Genomic DNA, 7,578 nt, shown 5'->3' on the forward strand with positions numbered 1-7,578 from the left:
TACTCTAGGCCGAGGCATTCCTCATTGCTCTGTCAGTGGTATGGTTTACATTACCTCCCTTTCACACAATAAGCAGATTCTACTTTCAACTTGCGTTCTGCATGTCTTAGATTTTTAGAAATATTATCTTCATTCCTTCCCCTCTTTCGTGTCTAGCCAGCCCTCATTAGTTTCGGCTGCTGTGGATCGCTTCACCTGTATCACATCACTAATCACCCTTGTGTGTATAGTCCACTCTTTCTATGTTTCTTTGCCAGTTTGTCTGTTTGTGGTCTTTGAGTTTTCCTGGGGTTTGCGGTTTCCTGCTTTTGGATTCCTATGCTACTTTTTTAAATTTGGTGTTGGTTGGTCTTTGCATTAATCCTTTTTTTCATTTAGACTACTTCCACATCCTGTGTTTGAAAAATCTGGAAAAGCAGACGTCTTCCATGCAGAAAGCATGGGAGCTGACATTTCTCTATTGTATTTATATATTTTTTTGTTTTTAGTTCCTTTTTGTTACTATGCACAAATGTCTGTCCATCTGGGTATCTGATGCAATTTTCCATTTTAGTTTGTACACACATAAGCTGGTCATGAATTGGCAGGCACAGCATACTGGGTGTAAATGAACCTTGGGGCTCTGCTGGGTCTCACCTCCCACTTCTTAATGATAGTTTGCTAAATTGTTCAGTATACATTACACAGAAGAATAAAAATTTATAGGCATATCAGTAACAGCCAAGAAACACACTTAGTGCAAAAATAGTGCAAACATATATATGTTAACTTAAATTTGTAATTATGTTTTCAAAATGTGGAGTAGGAATTAAGTGTTTTAAAGTCTCTGAGCTGCATAATGGGAAATGAGTGTTCACATCTGCACAAATAAACTACACCAAGGGGGAAAGAGTTTGATTTAAACTGAGTAATCAGTGCAGGTGTGATAACACCCTTAGTTTCTATTTCTTCAATTTTGAGCTTTTTTCAATTTACCTGGTACCCAAAAGCTTTTTTACATAAGCAGTCCTGTAATATGATGTTGCTCAATTCAGTGTTTTGTATGTCAGCCGCTGAGTGAATAGTGTATTTACAGCACACTAGAGTATCAGTGTAATGCCTATTTAAGCTGACATGGACATGAGGAACCTACCAACAGCAGATGCTTGCTGTTTCGCTACGTTAATGTTACTAAGTTAATGTTAAGTTAACAAAAACCAAATGATCCCTCCATAATTTAGAAGTCCCGCATATATTGATAACAGGTTTCTGCTGATGGTAAAATTGCTGTTTAAACACGCAGACTTCATTAGATAAACCTGGCTTTGTTTTGGCTAATGTTGGCTAACATTAGCCTACATGGTTAAAAAAAAAAAGTAGTAAAATCCAAGCTAGCTGGCTAACTGTAGCTTGCAGCTTGATGTTATTCTCATTTAAATCGTCTGTGAAGCCACATTTTTGTAATGGTTTTTAATGTGGATTTCATTTCTAAGAAAGTGTTACCTTGGACCAAGCATAAGTGTTGAGTTTATAAAAATCTCATATTTTAAGTTAAATCTAGACAGTAGCAACAAAAAATGTCCTATAATCAATAAAAGATGCCCTTAGTTTAAAATCAAGTTACAAACCAGAATTTGTAGAAGGATAGCAGCGCATCTAAACACTCTGAGGCCCATGTAATAATAGTTGGCAACCCTAATCCTACATAACTATTTTTGAATAAAGGAAAAATGAATACAACAAATTAATAAAACAAAAATCACATATTCTGAATGTTTAGGGCAGGGGTCGGCCGCATGCGGCTCTTTAGTCCTTATAGTGCGGCTCCGCGTGGTTTGGGAAAATAAATTAGAAGTATTTAGCTGAAGTGTATTTATGTTAGTTCTTTTTTAACTTGTAATTCTAAATTGGAAGATTATTGTGATATTGAAATATAAAAATATAATTATATTCTATTATTTTTTCATCGCTCAAAATAAGCGTCACACTCGCGGAAGCCGGTATACCCACTGACTTTCAACCCCAGGTAGGCCAATTATGGATCTTCGGGTCCACATTATGTCAGCAGCTGTTCTCCACCGTGAACTATGTTAAAAACAAACACCGCTCACGCCTCACAGATGACAGCTTACAGTTCTGCGTAAAGATGAAAGTGACTTCGTACAGCTCCGATTTGCAGACGCTGTGCGCAGAGGTTCAGGGGCAGAAGTCCCATTGTAAACATATCACAGCAGACCCGACGATGTTTGCATGAACATGCTTTACAGCTTCTCTTTATTGACCACTTTTCACACATGGCTGCTGTACGCACACAGCCGGCTGTAGCTTTGCAGCTTGCAGCCCGACACATACCAACACAACAGCATAGATAGCACAGACGTTAAGGCGGCGAGGCGTGATTGCGGGTGCCCCTCACGTGCGTCCGCCTCCCCTGCAGCAGCACTGCAGACCACGCCCCGCCACACACATAACCAGGTAAAATACATATCTAGGCAGAATTTTGCAAATATCTATTTTTCATTCATTTCATTCAGTCAGGTCAAGGCTCCAAAAGCCCAAAGGCGATATAAGGGTGGCAGCTCACAACAGTTTTTGTTTGCTACATGGATCATTTTAGTTCAGCTGGGTGTCTTTCCTTTAGTTATATTTCTTTAAGAGTTCAAAATGTATTAATTACATAAATAAAATGTAATTTTCTCTGTAGCACTTCATGCATTTCATAAGCAACACACCTTAGTTGTTCACACAAATCATAAAGGTAAAAAACAATATATACAATGTTATCTTCATTTTAGAAGTCAAAAAGTATTTGCGGCTCCCAGTGTTTTCTTTTGCGTGGAAACCAGGTCCAAATGGCTCTTTGGGTGTTAAAGGTTGCTGACCCCTAGTTTAGGGTAAGAGTTTCTCAGCTCAACATTGCTTAATTTTAATGTTAATGTAATTTAATTGAAGACAGAGACACAGAGAGTTTCATGATGACTGTTCTACAGACAGAAATTGCCACAGTGGAAAACAGGAAGGATAAATAGAAGCTTCATATTTCCTGGAGCTGTTGCACAGAAACATAGCGAGGTCTGACAGAGTTACTATAGTAACAGATGAAGGCCCGTGATTACATTGTCTAAAGAGAAGATTATTCGGTGATAGGGATAAATTTAGTAGCTTTTAAATTAGAAGGCAGACATTCAGGCAGATCAGGTTCATAAAAAAAAAAAGTCTGGCCTGATATGCATGCACTTCTTCTTGAATTATATTAAACATTGTTACAATCATTTTATTTCTTTGTCCAGCCTTAAAATGATATTCCCACATCTGCTCACATCAAGGTGCATGTTTCCACTCCGTCCTTGAGACCCCTTCAAACAATTTATTGCAACATCCTGTGTTTCATTACTAGTGACAGATTTATGACCGTGGGCTCTACCTTCTACCAAATTTCAAGATACTTTCTGCATAATAGAGAGTTACTCTATCAGCTCAGTTTCTTGTTTAAGTTCTCTCTTCAAAAGCCTCCCCTGCTGTCCAGCACAACTTCTAAACCTTTGCTGCACTGTGAAGTACAAAAGGAGCTCATTTTAGACGTCCATCACTCTCCCGCAGCTCTTGGAAGTGTGGCTCGGAGGCATTCGTGGCCTGTTTTCAACCGAGCAGATTACAATTAGAGGTCCTGGCACCGTGACGGCAGTTATTTCCATATCACTTTTACTGTTTTGATTGAAGTCTAATTTATTTCTTATGAGTCTAAGTTTAGCACTTCATAAGGGGGTCTCCTACAAAAATGGATTCTTTGAACTCCGCGGGACTGACTATTCAAACTAAATTGCAAATGAAGAGTGTATATTTCATGTTCTGCTGACATAAAATGGAACTTGTTGATATTATGTTATTAGATCATGTTGAAAAGTAAAGACCTAATAAATGTTTGTTTTCCAAATAAGCCTCCTAAGAATGATGAAAGTGGCCTCTTTTTGTATTTTTTTTTATGCAACGTAATGTTTACTTGATTCATAGTTAATATGTATAATTAGGCCACATGAGAAAAATGCACAAGTAAATCATATCATGAACCACAGAAGTCTTATAAGCCATGAAAAATATAACCATTCACTGTTTGAGGCAATGGGAAAGTGTCCAAGCGATGAAGTGAAAGCACTTTAAAAAACAAAGTTGGAGACTGTAGCGTTAACAAAATCTTAAGTAATAGGAAATAATGCATTTATTCAGAACTGTTACTCAGTGTGTGTGTGTGAGTGTAAGAAAAAAGTTCCTTCAAAATGTTTTTATTTGTTGTTCAATTTCTTTTTTTAATCAAAAAATGAAAGTAGTAAAGATAACATCTTAAACTTTAATGTTTCCTGGTTGTAGTCCCATCCTTTTAACTTTAATCCACTTTAATTAAAGATCAAAAGCCAGTTTTAGTTTTGTTTATTTTTTATTTAAAGGCTTTTCAAAGTTAAACAAAAAGGGAGATGTAATGTGAACAGATAAATTTGTTTAGGTAAACCTTTAAAAGTTAAACTCCTGAAATTTAAAGTCTTTTTTGTTCAGATAGGTGGTATTAACCTAACATGTTATTATGCCCACTTTGGCCATGTCCACTCTAATATGTTTTGGCCTTTCGTCCACACTGAGACGTTGTTTTTGGTCAAGGAAAACTGAGCTTTTTGAAAACGCTCTCCAAAGTGGATACATTTGAAGAAAAAAAAAACTGTTTTCGCGTAGCAGTGTGGACTGCGAAAACGGAGGCTTTCGAAAACGATGACGCATTTTAGTCATATAATGCAGTCATGTGACCATATCAACTAAGATGGCGGACGGCATTGTACAGCAGTTGTTTTGTTTGCTCTCAATTAAACAGGAAGTACACAGAGACGCAGACCAGAGGGGAAGAGAATACAGACAGGCTGGGGAAAGCATGGAATAAAACACAAGGAGGAGAAACGAGGCATGGGGACTCACAGATGTGTGGAAGGGGACACATGGGGTAAGGTCACGAGGGGAAATCTCATAAACATTACTGAACAACCTATGAATCATAGAATAAATAAAGAACAAAATACGAAAACACAAGATAACTAAGAACGCTGGGTCAAAATGACCCAGGACCATGACACTACAGAGTTCTTGTTTTATCTTGTAGTCGTTTGGGTTAGTGTAGAGGTTCATCTGTCAACTGTCACATCTCTGTTGGAGAAATAATACTCACCTTCTAACAGCTTCACTCAGTCACTGGAACTGCCACAGTCATTACTGTAACTGATATTCTGCTTGTAATGTGTTAGTTTTCATCATATTCCATAAATATCATAGCTTGTGGCTTTGTTGTAACTTGTAAAATTCCACCTTGGGCGTATCGCAGACAATAAAAGAAGCCGCTATATAAATAAAACTGAAGTGAAAAGGGAATAATTTAGAGTAACGGAACAAATCAAAACGTGGGAAATTCACTCAGTATGTGGGGCAGGAGGACAAGGAGTAGAAATGCTACATAGCCCTACATAAAGAGACCAAACTTACACCAAGAAAATATCTGAAGTGATCCACTGACAACAAGATAATTCATTACATGTTGCTTTGCGGTTTGGATTAATCACTATGAAATGTCCAAAGTGAAATCCCTTGATCATGAGGTCAAATTTTTAAAAACTCAATCTAAAAACATGCCACACATGAATAGTGCTAATAAAAAGCTGGAGAAGCCAAAAATAGAGACACTCCGACATGAAACACTATCATTTCATTTATTTTCGGTATATCATTTTCGAGCAGGAGCCTGAGATAAAAGCCTAGAATAAGTATTTAAAGTGGCTTTAGGACATAAACACAAAGACTGAAAATTATAAAAGTTAAAGATACATACAGCTGAATCCTCAAGAAACCTCTTCCTTAATGTAGTCCTCCCCACTTCACACACAAAACTTGATGTTCAAACAAAAATAGTATTCACAAAATAACACACTTACCTTTTGTTTTCTCCCCCACACTACTTTTCAAAATAATAGCATTCTACCAACCACCCCCAGCTGTTCCCAGCAGGTAAAAGCTTCTCAACCAGTCTGATCGTCTCCAGCCCAGCGACAACCCAGTGATTACACTTTGTGGTAAATTGTCATGATGCTGCCCACAGTAACTCTACAGTTTTGCTTCTTAAAAGAATCAACTGCAGCCAACTTCAAATCTGTCTGAAAAGCACAAAAAGATCAGAACTCTTTCTGTATTATTTCCATCACCTCATCAAGTTTTGCTTGGAAGAGATGCCTGGCATGTAGGAAAACTCATAAACTACATTAGAAAATTAATGATGGATAAACAACATCTTCTCCCTCGCTCTCTGAAGCTCTCTGCTGGCCAAGACCACAGTAAAGCAACCCTTTCATCCACTAAACGAGGCCATAATTAGATCTATTAAGCCCGGGCAGAAATAACTCTGAGGTAGAGAAAAATCCCATCAGAGCTATCGACCACCCATCCTGGCTCACAGGCCCCACTCAGAAACGGGATAAAGTATAGCTCGTCTACACACTAGAGCATAGGTGTCAAACTCTGGCCCGCGGGCCAAATTTGGCCCGCAGCCTAATTACATTTGGCCCGCGAAGCCATACCAAATTACTATTAGAGCTGGCCTACTGGTATTATACAGCTAATATATATATTGTTTAGTATTAAGCTTTGCTTGTTCCATATTCAGTTTTCCAGCAAAACTTATTTGAGTCCATAAGAAAAGATTCATTCTTATATCTGGAGGAAGATTTTTTTTCAATAAATATTAATGTTAGCCCGCGACTTTGTTCCAGTTTTGAATTTTGGCCTACTGTGTATTTGAGTTTGACACCCCTGCACTAGAGCATAAACCTCAGTCTCATTCTGTGACTCATCAGGTAATCCTGAAATCAAATAAATGCACAGTTTTTGCGGATATAAGTCATTCTTTCATTCTTCACCTCCATAAAGATTTTCTAAAATAGAGCCATACAGTTTTTACCTCAGCTGTGTCAACTAAAGCCAGATATTGTTATTGCTGAAAAACACAGTGACCGCTACCTTTTTAAGACATGCTGATTTCTGCCTTGAGTCTAATAGTGTATCTCAGATCATATATTTGTCCACTTACACTTCCGATTTTTAGTTTACACTGACAAATATGAATACTAGAAGCATACAAGTGCTCTACTGGTCAGAAAGCCAACTGTGGAAGGCTGGACACTTCGCACCATCGATGGTCTCAATCTTGACAGGGGACCACAAGGCAACTGTCCAAACTTGGAACATTCAGTTAACCACAGATTTAGCATATTTTCCAGCAAATTCATTCATTTGGATTTTAATCTGTAGAAATAGCTTTTTGGTCATTTTCTAGTTTCTTCACTTGAATTTCACTCTCATACAATCCTTTAAAACTGGGTATCTTTAAATTTTTATGTATAGTAAAGTAAGATTTTTGTTTGTTTTTGTTTCCCCCACTACATCCAAGAGAAATGTCACCCCACGGGACAATGTAGTAACTTTACTCCATTTAAGTTTGCAATTCATTAAACTACCAGGAAACGTGATACTGTGCTAAGGTTTAGCTGAAAACGAACGAGTTAAATTCATGTACAT

The sequence above is a fragment of the Simochromis diagramma genome, unplaced genomic scaffold, assembly GCF_900408965.1.
Source record: "Simochromis diagramma unplaced genomic scaffold, fSimDia1.1 OVJJ01000343.1, whole genome shotgun sequence".
NCBI classification, from domain to species: Eukaryota; Metazoa; Chordata; class Actinopteri; order Cichliformes; family Cichlidae; genus Simochromis; species Simochromis diagramma.